Source organism: Hippocampus bargibanti, linkage group LG05 (assembly GCF_051943395.1).
Source record: "Hippocampus bargibanti isolate YZ-2025 linkage group LG05, ASM5194339v1, whole genome shotgun sequence".
Classification (NCBI taxonomy): domain Eukaryota; kingdom Metazoa; phylum Chordata; class Actinopteri; order Syngnathiformes; family Syngnathidae; genus Hippocampus; species Hippocampus bargibanti.
The window spans coordinates 5,789,493-5,807,374 of NC_142738.1; the positions used below are offsets into that span (position 1 = coordinate 5,789,493).

At 42.1% G+C, this 17,882-nt stretch overlaps 1 protein-coding gene and 1 long non-coding RNA gene across 2 annotated transcripts in view; both read left to right on the top strand.

Annotated features, from left to right (window-relative positions):
- hsd17b12a (hydroxysteroid (17-beta) dehydrogenase 12a) overlaps window positions 1-17,882 on the top strand; it is a 58,559-nt gene that overhangs the window by 20,231 nt on the left and 20,446 nt on the right. The window lies entirely within an intron of this gene.
- On the top strand, window positions 9,304-16,453 carry LOC148897626 (uncharacterized). Its single transcript, XR_016114927.1, has 5 exons — window positions 9,304-9,372; window positions 9,965-10,033; window positions 10,206-10,238; window positions 13,293-15,930; window positions 16,027-16,453. It is a non-coding gene; the product is annotated as an uncharacterized LOC148897626 (long non-coding RNA).

The following is a 17,882-nucleotide window of genomic DNA, read 5'->3' on the forward strand; positions in this document are numbered from 1 at the left end:
GAGGAAGGACACGCAGTTGTGGATGTGAGGAAGAGGGTAGCGGTCAGGAACTGTGACAAAATTCAGCGCACGGTAGTCACCGCGGGGACGCCAGTCGCCCACCTTCGCCATGGGGACCATGTGCAGCGGGGATGCCCATCTACTGTCCGATGGACGGATAATACCGAGCTGAAGCATGTGGTTGAATTCGGCTTCGGCAATCCGTTGTTTCGCCGGGGCAAGGCGGCGAAAGCGTTGAAACTTCGCGGGACCAGCAGTAACAATGTGGTGAACAACGTCGGGGGCAGGTAGGGTCGTCCGACTGGGGTTGGTCAGGTCGGTTGCGGCTTGGGCTGCGCTCTCGAATGGGGCCGCGTCCGTGATTACGGCGGCGTTCTCGACTGTGGCTGCGTTCCCGGATTTCGGTTCGCGGGGCACGGATCTCGTCGATGAGCAGTTGGAGAGCATCAGTCGAGGGCCCTGGCGTCGGAAGAAGCTGCATGGCAGAAACGGTAGGCTGCCCCGCGTACGCCTCCGCAACTTTGTCGGCGAGGGCGGCCAACTCCTGCAAGGTGGAGTCGGGTGGGTTGTTGCCAGGACTGCTTGGATCATCGGGGACAGCTTCTCTATGAAGACAGGAAACTCTGGTCCTTGATGCTGTTGCCCGCCACCGTCTCGAGGCATTGCAGGAGCTGGGAGGGCCGGCTGTCTCCCAGCTCGACGTCATGCCTCAAGGCTGTGTACCTCATGTGTTCCATGAGGGTGGTGTGCCTCAGGATTTCCTGTTTCAGGGCCGCGTAAGGATTCTCGGCCGGAGGGTCAAACGACCAGCCAACTCCGGAGTGAGGGCTGCGACCACATAGTGGAATTTGCTGGTCTCCTGGGTGATGGCACGGTTGACGAATTGGGAGTCAACCACTTGGAACTCCAGAGCTCCATGTCATCGTGCCTGGGGGGAAGGGGGGGGGGGGGGGGGGGGGGGGGGGTTTGAGGGAGACGGCGGAAATCTGGTCTCTTTCCATTAGGAGAGTTGATTGGGCTGAGGAGGAGAAGAAAAAAAATCCTCCTGGCTGGCTCGCCAATAAAGATGTTTCTCTTTATTTGTAAGTTGGTTTGTTGTCAGATCTCCCAATCTCCCAGGCAGGTGACACGCAGAACTTGATCGTGGCGTGGAGTCGAGCAAGTTGTGCTGTGAAACTCCGTGTGATGCTGAGCAGGTCTCTGCGAGCTGCGTGTCTGTCTGGGTCTGAGTCCGAGATGAGTCTGATTCTCTCTGTCCCGCAACGGCTACTTTTATACAATTTTCAAGCGTGTGACATGTGTCAGGCTGAGACGCACTTCAAGGAGACCAAGGGCTTGAAAGACATCAAAGCCGCGGTGCGCACCGGTGACGCCACAGGTCCATGTGGGTTCCAACAGGTCTTCTGCAGTATTTGCGGCGATTGGGATGCAGTTCAATGGACGATTCATCAGAAAAATCAACCTTCTGCTACTTTTCCACTGTCCATCGTTTCTGCAAGCTGTGGGCTTGAGCAAATGCAACACGATTGTTTCGTTGTCTTCTGTTTAATGCTAGTTTCTGAGCACAAACTAGGCCATAGAGACCACTGCGTGAGAGAAGTCCACAAACTGTCCTTGTAGATCAGGGGTGGGCAAACTTATTGACTGGCGGGCCATAATGGGTTCTAAAATTTGACAGAGGGGCCGGCCAGGCCAGGAGCATATGGAGGCAGTGTTTGGGCCGGATATACTAAAGCATTAAATGCAGTGTGTGCGAACCTCAGCACAGTAAGCACACTACAACCCAATTTATTAAATGTCTTTCTAACGTGGAAAATAGCCCTTAGCAGTTCAAACATTTGCCTCATGGAATATGCAAGATATGGCATTTACATACTATTTCGCGGATACCTGGAATATAAGGCCAGCAACTTTTCAGAGTTGTCTGCCCTGGTGTCCGCTAGCTTTTTGTCATGAGTCAGTTTTTACTATAATTTGGCCAAGTTCGGTGGGCCGGATTAAAAATCCTGACGGGCCGTATGTGGCCCGCGGGCCGTCGTTTGCCAATGTCTGGTATAAGCCATAATAATCAAAATTCTCACAAATAAAACCTCAAAATATCTTGCAAATCATGTTATGAGTAAATAATATATTCATTTCACCTTTTAAATTGAATCACTTAAACGAATGAATGTTTTCACAAGATTCAAATTTTCTGAGTTTTACCTGTATATGATCAACTTCTCTGAAACAAGAATATGCGTCAAGGATCCTCAGTCTTGGGCTTGACCTTGCATATTTCTTGGAGTTTGATGTGGTCTTGTTGGCTCTCTGTAATTTGTGAAGCTAGAAAAAACCCCAAGCAACAAATTTAACCATCAAAAGATGCAGTGTCACTGGCCATTGTGTCAATTACTATTTGCCACTTAAATTTGCTCATGCAACATTGATACTAAGGCCTACATTATCCAGGAAAATTAATTCGTAAAAAAAGCTTCATTGTCAACAATCCACAACATTGTTCAATTATGCAACACTGTTCACAAACTATGTAACACAAGTAAATATTAGATTTAGATTTAAGGCTAGCGTTGGGCTGAAATCCTAAAGTCAAAACGTAACTAACATTCACGTCTATTAGACAAAAGTACTATTGCACTCGAAAATACTAAATGAAATCCAATACACCTCTCTATAAAGTGCTATTGTGTAGATAGATATGCATACACACTGCATAGATAATGATGTAACTGTTAATGCTAACGTTAGCTGAACACACGTTTTTAGCTTGCATGAACCTAATTTGAATGTCGAACTTAGCGTTACCTAATATAGCAACGCGGGTGTCAATATATCGCAAAAGTTAAACGGAAATTACCTTTTAATATTCCGGCTGCGATGTGATCCAGTCCATCTTCTTTCATGTTGATAGTGATTCTTTTCAGGAGCGAATGATGTGTGTTGTGTTCACCAACGAGCCGGCTCTCTGTGCGTGAACGACGGGGAGGCGGCTAATTTTTTTTCAAATGAAAGTGAGATGGGGCCTGTGTCCGAGGTTCATGATCTACACCAGTGGTTGTTAAACTCAAATTCAAAGAGGGCCAATATTAAAAAAAGAAAATTGTCGAGGGCCAGACCATTTTTTTCAAAATTAATTTGTTTGTTTTTATTATCTTTAACATACAGTCAACTAATGTACTTTATTAACTATCCTAATAAATTACAACTGAATTTTTGCTTAAATACTGAAATCAGAATAGGTTTAAGAGAATAATAAAAACAAAAACTGAAAAAAACATCAGGCTTCTATATCTTTAACTTTATTCATTCTAATTGTAATTTAAATCATTTCATCACAGACATCACATCAAGGCCAACACCTAAACTATATCTCTTTCAACTTTGAATAGACGATGCCACCAGTAAATAAAATAATATTTATCCATTTTAGTTTTTTTTTCACTGCTCAGTTACTCTGGTGATGCACAAGTATACAAGCTGAATACTTGGCATCGCTTTTACATGCAAGTGCATCAATTTCTGGAGTCTGGCTCTGCACAGAGAATTCAAATTGTAGACACCTTTCGCGGTACATGTGCTGTAACATGGGGCGGCGGGCCAGATGTAATACATATTTGAAATCATTTCGCGGGCCAAATATAATTGTAGTGCAGGCCAAAATTGGCCCGTGGGCCTGAATTTGACATGTCTAATCTACATGATTTGTCTGCAAAACTGAGGGATTGCCTATGAAATGAATGTGCAAACCATGCTGTTGCAGACAAATGAGTTGTGCTAAATGGTGCTAAATGTATTGAATGGTGATGTGGTAGAATTTGGACTGATTAAGAACATGTATCTTGTCCATTTTATGCTGTATTGTTTTGAATATCAAACATTTGAAACTGTACGCTTTGACAAAGAGTTCATGGCAGACAAAGTTGAAGTCTTGCTCAGGCCACCGAGTTAGTAGATGTAGAAAACCTTGTTAATTTCAACTCATACTCCACATTCGATACTTGTCAAATATTATCTTGGGATATCATGGCATATTAGATGTTCAAATGTGGTACAAGTTATGAGATGAACAATGATTTTCAACCACTGTGCCGCGGCACAGTAGTGTGCCGTGAGAGATCAAGAGCTCACATTTGAAAACACATATTGATGAAAAGGTTTCTTCAGCTGTTCTTCAGCATTTCGCTTCATGCCGGACGTTTCGCTTCATCTCCAAGAAGCTTCGTCAGCTTCTTGGAGATGAAGCGAAACGTCCGACACCTTCAAAGAAGTACAGATGACGGCTGAAGAAACCTTTTCATCGATGGACCACTCCTGTACGACTGAGAGCTTACACAGACATCTCATCTCATTTTCCGTACCGCTTATTCCTCATTAGGGTCACGGGGGTTGCTGGAGCCTATCTCAGCTGTCTTCGGGCACGGGGCAAGGGACACCCTGAATTGGTTGCCAGCCAATCGCAGGGCACACAAAGACATACAAAAGTCACTCACACTCACACGTAGGGACAATTTGGAATGGTCAATCTGCCTGACATGCATGTTTTTGGAGTGTGGGAGGAAACCGGAGGACCCGGGGAAAACCCACGCGGGTCCGGGGAGAACATGCAAACTCCACACAGGGAGGCCGGACCGGGACGCGAACCGGCGACCTCTGCACTGTGAAGCCGGTGTGCTAACCACTCGACTACCGGGCCGCCCGCTTACACAGACATAAAACACATATTAATCATTTTCTGCAATCATTGTCATTGTCCAGTGTCCATGCTGTAAACACTAGGGGGGTAATTAAATATTTGTCCATGTGGCAACATGTAGCCGATCGTCTCGTTCCTCCGAGAAACTTAATGATGCATGTGAGAGGTCGTGGTGACAGTCAAGGAGTTAAAGGAGTTAGGAGTAAAAAGGGCAACTGCAAACTCCGAATTGGGTTGTGTACAAGATTCTGACCCGGATGAAGGCCCTAGTATTAGTGTTGGGGAAAATAAAGCAAAGACGATGACCTTAAGGCAACATAGTGAAAGCTATCTTTCGTATGGATTTATTTTGATCGGCAATGAGACAACACCTTCTCCATTATGCCTGTTGCGTGGCGAGAAGCTGCCTTTCCAGCAGCTCATGTATGTTGTTTTTCTACTTTCATTCCTTTCATCACTTTGCTGCTGTGAAATGTAAATTTCTCCACTGTGAGACTAATAAAGGCAAATCCAATCCAACAGCGCCATGGTGCCGAGCAATTTGAAAGAGTAGTTGAAACTAGCCAAAGAGTAGAGGTGAGCATTTGTGAACAGCAGTATGGGTTCATGCCAAAAACGAGTACGGCAGATGCAGTGCTATGTGACATTGTTGTTACGAGTTATTAAAAGTTGATATTGAACACAATTTATCATACCCCCCTTCAAAACAGACCTCAATCAAAGTTTAAAAAAAGCTGTGGCAATTTTGATCATCAGTTGAGGTCTGTTCTCACGCTCTAACCTTACTGTCTTCCCCTACGCCACTCCCGCCCACTTTCTGCAACTGTGTCTGTCTCTAATTCCCATCCCCCACTCGTTTAGAAATCAATGAGCAGACTGCCAACAAGCTAAAAACAGTCACTGCTTTGGACATTGAAACTGTATCTTATGAATTGCATCTTATAAATAAATATTTTCATTGCACTTCCATCTTAGCGTTGGATAATTATGCTGCTCTAAGAATAATTATACATTTTCATGTGAGTTTTTAAACCATGATATTAAGTTGAAAAAATGTGTAGATTATGTTGTGGGTCATTTTTACCTGTATTTCTACAGTCCAAACCATCTCAGTCTGGCCTTTCTGACATTCTCTCCAAGGCCTCTAATATGGCTTGTCCCTCTGATAATCTCATTCCTGATCCTATCCAACCTGTTCACTCCCAAAGAAAACCTCAACATCTTCAGTTCTGCTACCTCCAGCTCTGCTTCCTGTCTTTTCTTCAGTGGCACTTAAGGACCAATTATAATTTTCCATGTTAGTTTAATACATATAGTTTTATTTGCTGTACCTATGTTAGAGGTATGTGACATTGGAGTTCATATAGTTTAATTAAAACACGATGTTGCTCAAAACGTATCGTTCTCAGCCTTAAAATATACCTCAATCAAAGTTGAAAAAATACCGTGGGAGAATTCTCAGTGAGACTTGGTGACTGTTGCACTACCCCTCCCCCACTTAATTAGTGACACAGAGACTGTGCGCGTCTCCCCGCCTACGCAGCGCGGATGAAGAAAAAAAAGATTCTGCACTCTATTGCAATGCCGAAATAGTAGTTGAAACTAGCCAAAGAGTAGAGGTGAGCATTTGTGAACAGCAGTATGGGTTCATACATCTTATGAATTGTCAAGAATAATTATAAATTTTCATGTGAGTTTTTAAACCATGATATTATGTTGAAAAAATGTGTTGATTAAAGAAAGAGTAGTTGAAACGAGACAAAGAGTAGAGGTGAGCATTTGTGAATGTGTTCATGCCAAATGTGAATGTGTTCATGCCATAAAGAATACGGCAGATGCAGTGCTATGTGACATTGTTGTTACTAGTTATTAAAAGTTGATATTGAACACAATTTATCATACCCCCCTTCAAAACAGACCTCAATCAAAGTTTAAAAAAAGCTGTGGCAATTTTGATCATCAGTTGAGGTCTGTTCTCACGCTCTAACCTTACTGTCTTCCCCTCCCCCACTCCCGCCCACTTTCTGCAACTGTGTCTGTCTCTAATTCCCATCCCCCACTCGTTTAGAAATCAATGAGCAGACTGCCAACAAGCTAAAAAAACAGTCACTGCTTTGGACATTGAAACTGTATCTTATGAATTGCATTTTATAAATAAATATTTTCATTGCACTTCCATCTTAGCGTTGGATAATTATGCTGCTCTAAGAATAATTTTTTTTTTCATGTGAGTTTTTAAACCATGATATTAAGTTGAAAAAATGTGTTGATTATGTTGTGGGTCATTTTTACCTGTATTTCTACAGTCAAATAATAGTTGACATCAGCAACAACTGCATCTGAGATCTTGTAAATATACTTGAAAAGAAACAACATATTTTCTATCCTCTTCTTTTCCTTTGGGCTTTTTCCTTCAGGGGACGCCACAGCAAATCGGTGTCCTCCATCTAACCCAGTTTTGTGCATCGTCTTCTCTCACACCAGCTATCTTCATGTCCTCTTTGACAACATCCAGAAACCTCCTCTTTGGTCTTCCTCTCGGTCTCCTGCCTGGCAGTTCAAGGCTCAGCATCCTCCTCCCGATATAATCACTGTATCTCTCCTCTGGACATGTCCAAACCATCTCAGTCTGGCCTCTCTGACTTTCTCTCCAAAGCCTCTAATATGGCGTGTCCCTCTAATGTACTCATTCCTGATCCTATCCAACCTGGTCACTCCCAAAGAAAACCTCAACATCTTCATCTCTGCTTCCTTTCTTTTCTTCAGTGCCACTGTCACCACGGTTTTATACACCTTTCCTTTCATCCTAGCTGAAACCCTTCTATCACGCACCACACCTGACAAATACTGAGGAGAGATCATCCCCACAGCTTCAGAAATTTACTGGGAAGTTCTCCTGAAGTTTATCTACACATGGCGGTAAATTGAATTTGTCACGTGATATAATGACTTTGCAGTCTTTCATTCATCTTCACTACCATTCATCTTCAGACTTTGCAGTCTTTCATTCATCTTCAGTACCACATGCGTCCTCTGATTCTTCTCAGATGCTCCTCCAGGTAGTCTTCCAGGATAGACTTGCATATTCCATGCATAACTACATTTTACATCATAGGCTGCCCACATTTTCATGGCATATTTGCCAGGTTTATTGAGCAAGTGCTGTCTGAAAGTTGTCAAATCAGATCACATGAGATGTGTGGAATTTCTTTTGAGACATTGTTTCTTGAAAGATTGGCTTTACATACTCTTCATCCCACAGACATTCAGTTGCTTCTCCCCATGACCTGTGCACTCTGGCTAATAACTGAATTCCAAGGTATGCATGCAAGTCAGTCTGATCCAATGGCTTCAATTTCTCTTGAAATACATGCTTCCCCTCCAAATTTGTCTTTTCCTGGAGAATCTTTTCTATTGGTGAGGACATGGACAGCTGAAATGCTGATTGAAGAACATCAGGTGTAATTTTGGTCACAACAGAAGATGATATTCTGCCTTGACTTTGGTGTGGTGATGTTGCATGACCATTTTATCTCACCATCCTTGTCCCCTCTGCGGCTGATGATTCCCGCTTTCCTTGGTTTTTATCGAGGAGAGAGACAGCAGTAGAACTGTCCTCTGTCATCCTTGTCGTTGGATGCATTACGAAACTTATTCAAACTCTGCAATGTAACTTATTTTGCTGTACATCTTGTGAAGCTTGTTTTGGTGTGTTGGTCGAAGAGATAACATTGGATTGGATTGAATGTACCTTTATTCGTCTCGCAGTGGAGAAATGACATGAGGATGGTGACACGTCAAATCAGAGAATGTTCCTGCTCTCTATACATCTGGCTCTCTGGCAGTTAAAACAAAGTACTGTTCATCAAATAGACATGATTTTTGGGATATGAACAGCTGCTTGCTCACATTGCAGTGGATGGGTCAAAATGCTTTAAGAAAAGCTGTGTCAATTTTGATAATTATTTTTACCATTGGTCATGAATGTGAGGCCTATTTTCACACTGTAAAACCTTCGGTTCAACTGTGTGACTGTCTGCAATTCCCATCCGCCATAAAACTGCACATACAAAAAAAGTCTATTGTTTTATTTTGCCTTGGACATTGAAACTATGAAACTAACTACTATGTATATCTTATGAATGGCATTAAATAAGTAAATAATTGTGTTTCATAACACCCCCATATCAGCGTTTGATAATTATGCTTCTCTAAGAATAATTATTCTTTTTCGTGTTAGTTTAATACATATAGTTTTATTTGCTGTATTTATGTTAGAGGTATGTGTGATTGGAGTTCATACAGTTTAATTAAAACACAATCTTGCTCAAAATGTATCATTCTTAGCCTTGAAATACAATAGACCTCAATCAAAGTTGAGTTGAGTTGAGTAAACCTTCACTGTTAGACAGAGTGACTCTGCATACCCCTCCCCCACGTATTAGTTGCTCTGAGACTTTCTGCAGGATGGCGCCCACACTTTGATCAAGCAATTAAGAGCGCTCAGGCTCCAGGACGCCATGCGCACTGCGCATGAACAAAGTTTTGCAGCCCTCCCCCCTCGCCCAGGACACTGACAGTGCGTGTTCATCAATTTAATAAACTGCGAGCGCACAACCAGCCCATCAGCCCAAAGGAAAAGTGAACAGTGAGCGAATAAGATTTCGGAATTAAATCAGGTAAGGAATTCAAGTTTTGAATATTTTTCTTACAAATGTGTCATTCTAAGAAATTACTACAGGATTCGAACTTTCGTGTTTTATCAGAATGACAGTGAAAGCGTCGTCATGTTAATTGAGCAGAGAATAAAATGAAGCTGATGTAACTGATGTAGTAATAGTGTAATACGTATTGAGTGAGAAGCACGTAGCAACGTAAATCGAAACTTAAGTCCGGTCAGTATTTCAGAAGTGCCCATTTGGTCCCAATCGTTGTCGCGTCGGGCCAGCCAATAGAACGTAATTTAAACGTCACACATAAATGTAGCACAAGCGAAAAAAACGCACAGCCAAATTTGGAAGCACGATAAAAAACAAATGGCACACAATAAAAACAAAAGCACAGCTACGGTGATACCAAATGACATTTGATTTATTTACTTTGACCACCCCTGGTCACGTGTAGAGGATTTCTTTGTATTATGAGTTTTTTTTAAATACCACGTGAAGGAGCGTTATTTGTTAGATCACATGATTCACGTTGAATTCAAATGATAACCCATTTGAGCTGTACTGATGACTTTTTTTAATCCCACCACCTGAATTTTTTTAGGTTATCAAAATATCTTATATTATTTTGGATAAGGACCTGGAGAATAACATCAAGAAAATGACTACCCAGGTATGTTTCAGGACAATTTCGCACACTTTTTATTGGAATTGATAGTTTAGTGTAAATTAAATGCACTATCAATTTGAACGTGACCATCATTCTTATTTTGTTTGTGTTCCGTTAACTGACATTGTTTTTCTTTAGCACCTGAATATTAATCTATTTACTTTTATTGCATTAGGCCCAGCAAGATGATGTCAACACAGCAATTCAGGTACATTTCAGTATTACTATTTTGTTGCACACTTCCATTTAATGTGTATCTACTGTGTATCTAAGTTTTTTTACTTGTTGTAAATGCTTAATACAGTAAAGGAATGTTTTCTTGGACCAAAATATTAACGACAACAAAAACAATTCAAAATACTTGAACACATGCACTATTGGATGAATTTCAAAGTTTTGCTAATAACAAAAATCACTCCATACATTCTTAACAATAGCTATGACGTTTTACTGTGAAAAATGGTGTATTTGAGTATTCCATGCTATCTTTTATTTCAGTGATTCACTTAATACACTTTTTGTAGCACCAGACATGAAAATGAAAATGAACATAAAGAAAACATGGTGGTGTCAAATTTTCTTCCATGGCTATATGCGCCTGTGGTTACAGCCAAAGACAGTGTCTTACCATCTATGTAATGTAACGTTGCAAAAACACAACGTAAAATACAAATCAATTTCCAGAACACAAAGTACTTTGGACAAATTACTATATTGCGACCCCTTATCAACACAAAGGTTATATGGATCAACAAAAGCTCTGCATTTAGGCTGAAAAAACTTATATTAGGTGAGATGCATATTGTCAAAGTCAAAGTCAGCTTTATTGTCAAACGTGCTAATATGCATGACATACAGCACAAATGAAATTAATGTCCTCTCGGACCCAGCGTGCAAGACATGCAAGGCACTTATAACGTGGCTAAAAGACATACAATTGACAACAGACAATACTTATAATTTCCTTATGTAAAGTGAGGTAGTGTCGTCTAGAAAGTGAGGCAGTGACGTATGTAAAGTGAGGTAGTGACATATGTAAAGTGAGGAAGTGACGTACATAAAGTGACGTAATGTCGTAATTGCAAAAACAAACAACTAGAAAGGGTTGAAGTGAGGTCTTGTCTAATGAGAAATAACAAAAAATAGAGTTCAGGATGATCGTACAGCATGTAGCGTGTAGTCAGAGTTCGGTGAGTGTGGCAGTGGGAAGGGGCAGGCTGGGCAGGGCTGGGAGGGAGTTGAGTCTCCGGACTGCCTGGTGGCAGAAACTGTCCTTGAGCCTGCTCGTCTTGGCTCGGAGACTCTGCAGTCTCCTACCCGATGGCAGCAGGCTGAAGAGGCTGTGGGAGGGGTGTGTGGGATCGCCAGCGATCCTGATGGCTCTGCGGGTGAGGCGGGTGTTGTAGATGTCCTGAAGGGGGGGGAGAGAGACACCGATGATCTTCTCAGCTGTCCTCACGATGCGCTGCAGAGTCTTACGGCAGGACATGGTGCAGGCGCCGTACCACACGGTGATACAGCTGGTCAGGATGCTCTCGATGGTACCGCGGTAGAAGGAGGTCATGATGGGGGTCGGGGCTCCAACCCTTTTAAGCTTGCGGAGGAAGTACATGCGCTGGTGGGATCTCTTGGTGATTGATGCCGTGTTGTGGCTCCAGGACAGGTCTTCGGATATGTGCACTCCCAGGAACTTGGTGCTGCTCACTCTCTCCACTGCAGCACCGTCTATGGTTAGTGGAGCATGCTGGGGGCGCACTCTCCTGAAGTCCACAACAATCTCCTTCGTCTTCTCCACATTCAGACGGAGATTGTTGTCCTTGCACCACGTGGCCAGGCGGCTGACCTCGTCCCTGTAGGCTGTCTCCTCGTCGTTGTTGATGAGCCCCACCACAGTCGTGTCATCCACAAACTTTATGAAGAGGTTGGAGCTGGGTGATGATGGTGAGCAGTCGTGCGTGAGCAGAGTGAAGAGGAGGGGGCTCAGCACACACCCCTGGGGGGCCCTGTGTTCAGCGTGATGGTGCTGGAAGTGTTGTCGCCAACTCTGACTGCCTGTGGTCTCCCCGTCAGGAAGTCCAGCAGCCAGTTGCACAGGGAGGTGCTGATCCCCAGTTTGCTCAGTTTATCGGTGAGCTATTGGGGGATGATTGTGTTGAATGCTGAGCTGAAGTCGGTGAACAGCATTCTGACGTAGGAGTTTCTGGTCTCCAGTTGGGTGAGCGCTGTGTGGAGAGCAGTGGAGATGGCATCATCGGTCGAGCGGTTGGGCCGATATGCAAACTGGAAGGGGTCATGGCTGGGGGGGAGGGCAGCCTTGATGTGGTTCATAACTAGCCGCTCGAAGCACTTCATGAGGATGGGAGTGAGTGCGACCGGGCGGTAGTCATTGTGGCAGGTGGGGGACGACTTCTTAGGGACCGGGATAATGGTGGTGGCTTTGAGGGAAGTGGGCACAACAGCCTGGCTCAGAGATGTGTTGAAGATGTCCGTGAAGACATCTGTGAGCTCCACAGCGCAGTCTCTCAGAACACGGCCAGGAATGCCGTCGGGACCCGGGGTTTTTCGTGGGTTGGTCCCTCTGAGGGATCGCCTCACGCTGTCCTGGGACAGTGTCAGCACCTGTTCGCCGGGAGGTGGTGCGGTCTTCTGTGCTGGAGTGCTGTTGTCTGCCTCGAAGCGGGCGAAGAAGTCGTTCAGCTGATTCAGCAGAGTGGTGGAGTTCTCACAGGTCTGTGGAGAGGGCTTGTAGTCTGTGTAGTCTGTGTAGTCTACAGTATATGTTTGTTTAGCTTTTCGTTCTTTTCTGGCATCTTTTTAATGATAAATTGCAGTTGTGGCACTCTATTGGCCAGACAGAAATGAACATACGCTTTAATTAAAAACAAGACATAATACGCTGAAAGAGTTAAAATAAATATTGTAATTATATACAGAAATTGCCGATTAATAAATCTATGAAAATATTGCCCTGAGTACAGCTCACATGGAAAATTGTTTCCTCCGCAATCCATACCAGCCATCATTGTTATTTGTTTGCAGAATACTTGGAAATCAGTCTCTTATTGTGACGCAGCTAATTCGCTAAATGTGTAGTGGCAACTAACTACCATGGAGGACTTGTTAATATATACGATTAATATTTTATCCCACAGGCAGTCCTCATTATGACCTATCTCATCATATAAACATAAATCAGTACTACTTAGTAGTATTATTTGCAATGGTATTTTCGGATCTTTTTACTTTTTTATATTTATAACAGATGGACAATCCCACTGAAGAGAGCGATTTTTCTGACTTGGACAGTCATTCTGGATCAGATGTGGAATACAAACCTACCTATACATCATCCACTGATTCGAGTGTTGATGAAGAGATATCCCTTCCAAAGGTAAAAAATATGCCCTGTCATGACACATACAATGAAGACTCTACAAGTCAACAGACATATGGAGCAGACCAGCGTAGAGTCGCGTCTGCAATTAGAAAACAAAGTAACCCATTAACCTATGTTCAACGAAAAAACAAAAAAACAAAAGATGAGCAAAGAAGATCCATCTGTAACCATAAAAACGTGTTCAAGAAAAGAAGGCAAACGCGTTTGGGACAAAAGGCATTATTGTTTCTACTGTGGCCAATCAAATTTGAAGATGGCAAGACATTTAGAAAGGAAACATATGGAATTTAAAGAAGTTGCTTTCACGTTCAGCTTTCCATCAGGATCCAAAAAAAGAAAGTCCCTATTGGAACAGCTTCGGAACAAGGGAGACTTCAAACATAACAGCACGGTTCTAAAAGATGGACAAGGGGAACTTGTCACATGGAAGCAGCCAACCGATGCCGCCTCCACCGATGATTATTTGCCCTGCCCATCATGTTATGGGTTGTTTTTAAAAAATGTCTGTGGAAACATCATTCAATTTGTAGAGCAAGAGAGCTATGCAAAGACGACAAGCGAAGGAAAGGAAAGAGGGTCCAAAATATTGCTGCCAGTCTCCTCCCAACAGCCGCATCATCAGAGGGATGTGAAACAATTATCAATAACATGAGACAAGATCCTGTATCGTTTCACATACGAAAGGATTTCCTAATTTGCAAGTATGGCGAATCACTGTATTCCAAACATGGCCGTGTCAAGTCCAAGCACCAGTACATTGCGCAACGAATGAGGGAATTGGGACGGTTCATGCTTATTGCTAAAAAAATGGATAAGACCATCGCGGGTCTGCAGGATTTGTGTACGCCTTTAAAGTTTAACACTGTTATAAATGTCGCAAAGAAACTCACTGCGTTCAGTCCAGGGGAAAATGAATATGGGAAATCCTCCACAGCTCTTAAATTAGGATTTTGTTTGAAAGGAGCAGTGGAAGTCCTTATTGGACAGACTCTGATGGAGGACCTGGCAGAGAGAAAGGCAAAAAAATTTCTGGAACTCCTCGAAAAAAAACTGGAAAAACCATGTATCAGTCAGTGCTCATCAAACAATAGATGAAAAAAGATGGAATAAACAAGATGATATTCCTCTTACCAAGGATGTCATCACACTCAGGGACCACCTTAGAGTGGTTGAAGAGGAGGCAAAGGCCGAATTGACCCAAGGGATGAGTTTAGGTGCTTTTCGTAAATTGAATGAATCTGTTCTGGCACAAATGATTGTTTTTAACAAGCGGCGTGAAGGGGAAGCATCACGTTTGACTTTCGAGACCACCAAAATGCCAGCACAAATCCAGTCAATCAGGACATTTTTGAAACACTTTCACCATTGGAAAAAGAGTTAAGCAAGCTCTTAACTCGCATTGAAGTCCGGGGCAAAAGGGGCAGAAAGGTCCCAGTGTTTTTTACAGAAAGAATGTAGGAGTCCATCAACGTTTTAATTCAAAGGCGACAAGATGCAGGGATACCTGCTGAGAATCCTTATCTTTTTGCAAGACCAGGTGCAATGACAAATATCCGGGGATGTGACTGTCTGAGCAAATTTGCGAAAGAAAGCAACGCAGAAAACCCTCATTTCCTAAGGTCTACCAAACTGAGGAAACAGGTTGCGACACTGTGTCAGCTGTTGGAGCTTAGTGAACAGGAATTGGAACAAGTCGCAAGGTTCATGGGACACGACATCAGAGTGCACCGAGATTTTTATAGACAGACTGATAAAACTTTTCAAATTGCAAAAATCAGCAAGCTGCTTTTTGCAATGGAGCAAGGCACTGGAACACTTAGTGGAAAGAATCTTGACACCATTAAATTATCTTTTTCTGGTAAGCATTCACTGAAATGTCATCATATTTAAAAAAAAAATCATTTTGAGACTGGCATATGACTGTTCGTATGCCAAGGTAAAAGTTTCAAAAATGTAACGTTCGTAAACCGAAAATTGAAAATGTCTTTGGTTTATTTCAAATGGTTTTGTATACTTTGGCAATCTAGTTAAATCAGGCCCTATCAATTTTAGATTTTGACCCCTTTTCAGACACAAGGGGGCCACTTTTTTTAATTTCCCAGATGCATCCCTGTAGAATTCCAAATGATTCCTTTTGAAATGGCTCCCTGTCCCACCATAACAAGTGCAAGGTGTCATTTTGCTTGTTTTACTTTAAGGTGACGTGACAAAAAAAACGAGCAAAGCGCTGTCATGGCAAACGGAATAGAACTTCTGACTCAGATGGTAAACTGGAAGCTTTTTTTGGCTATTAGTCTTACCTTGAGGTATTGGTTCGCACTAACTTTTAATTTTGGATCCAGAAATATTTTTTTTTTCTCCATAATTTAACAAGTTAAAATGCATGCACCGTATTTGCCCATGAGTGTCAAATTAGCAATGTCTCCTTTCTTTGTAGATTTGAGTCCAAGAAAAAAAATTGCTTCCAAAGAGCATGAAAAATCAAAGTCAGAGAAAAAGAAAGGTAAGTCTATTTATTTTATGTATATAATCCACACTGTAATGCTGCCACAAGTGGTCTTTGTGAGTATCATTAAATTGCAATTGTCATCATATTTAGGGTCTCCCAGAGTAAATTTGAGGAGACCGTGGAGTGAAGAAGAAAAGGCTGCTGTGGAAAAACACATGAAGAGACTGATAAAAGGGCATCAAGTGCCTGGGAAAGAACAGTGTACTGACTGCATTAAGAAAGAGCCGCAGACTTTGGCTCAAAGATCCTGGAAAGACATAAAGAACTTTGTCCACAACAAAATTGTGACACTCAAAAGAAGATCCACTTCTCGGGTTCTTCAGTTTTAATGATACAACAAATTTGTTTTGATGTGCATGCCTTTTTCTTCACAAATATGCACTTTAGTACATGTTCTAGTTTCTTACAAGAGTATTTAATTTTGTATTATATTCCCTTTTACTGTTGTTAAAAATGTTTTGCTTCAGGACAGATTTCATGTTGACATCATGTTAAAATAAAGTTTTAGTTTATTTGATTTGGTTATGGAAATTCATTGAGCAAAAGCATGAGTCACTTTACCAAAGTAGTTATGATACAGCAATCGACCAGACCAGCTTCCGATTGATATGAACATATAAATAAGGAATTCCATTTATTTTAAGTTAAAACTATCAAGTTATTCATTAAACAGTCTCTCTCTCTCTCTCTCTCTCTCTCTCTCTCTCTCTCTCTCTCTCTCTCTCTCTCTCTCTCTCTCTCTCTCTCTCTCTCTCTCTCTCTCTCTCTCTCTCTCTATATATATATATATATCGATACTATTTCTATGCACGCACGGAGAAAATTACATGCAAACAGGGTCGGATATATCGATAGTCCCGGTTATATCGATATTTTTTCGGACTCCCTTGAATATCGATATAACGAGACGTTACTGTATATATATACACACAATTAAAATACAAAATGTCTGCCGTGTAATTGTAGGTGATAATGAGAGGTAAAAGTTGACACAAAAAGTGGTTTGAAAACTGAACTGAATCAACCAAACAAAAAAATTAAATAAATAAAACGATGTTTCGAACATAATTCACTATATGAGTGAGGTCCCGGGATTTACCCATTCGGACCTCACTTGTCTAGTGATTCCACTCTCAAGTCCACTTCTTATTGCTTTGTTTTTTAAACAAGTTGAAGTGGGAAATGCAGTTAGGGGGACATCTAGTGTTCAAATATAACACTGGTTCTTCTCTAAACTTATCAGAAAGGGTGGTCCTCACTCCTGATGTGGAGTTACCCGGACCTCACAAAGTCGTTCAAACAGGAATGTGTGTGTGTGTGTGTGTGTGTGTGTGTGTGTGTGTGTGTGTGTGTGTGTGTGTGTGTGTGTGTGTGTGTGTATACACGTTTCCATCTTGTGCTGCATACCTCCCCTCCTCCCTCAGTATAACGTAGGAGGCCTCCGCTTCGTTGATAGGCGAGTTTGGGGTGCGACAGATTACATAACAGGAGCAGGGCATACGAGGACCGCAGTCTCTCCTCACTGAGAATCTTAATTGAGGATTTGCCGGCCGCATTTTTTTTTTTACGACTGTGTCCTTAAAGGCCGCGATGGAAACATTATGTCAAACTTTTTTTTTTCTTGGACAAATTTGAACACGGGATGCAATAGAAATGCAATGCAAATAGAATGCAATAGAAATAATAAAGAAAAAGGCACAGCTACTTTGTCCCTATTGCCATTGTATCTCACATGTTGCATTCACTGTCCCTTTGGCTGTGTGGGACAAACTGAATCCTTACACTTGGGCATTTATGCCACTTATAAAATGTTTTAATTTTTTATAGAATTGCATTTCAAGTAACCCCTATGATATAAAGGCAACATTTTCATCATATTCATTTCATGCATGCAGGGAAAACAGCATAACTTAACTCATTCACTGCCAGACATGTGCAAAATGGTT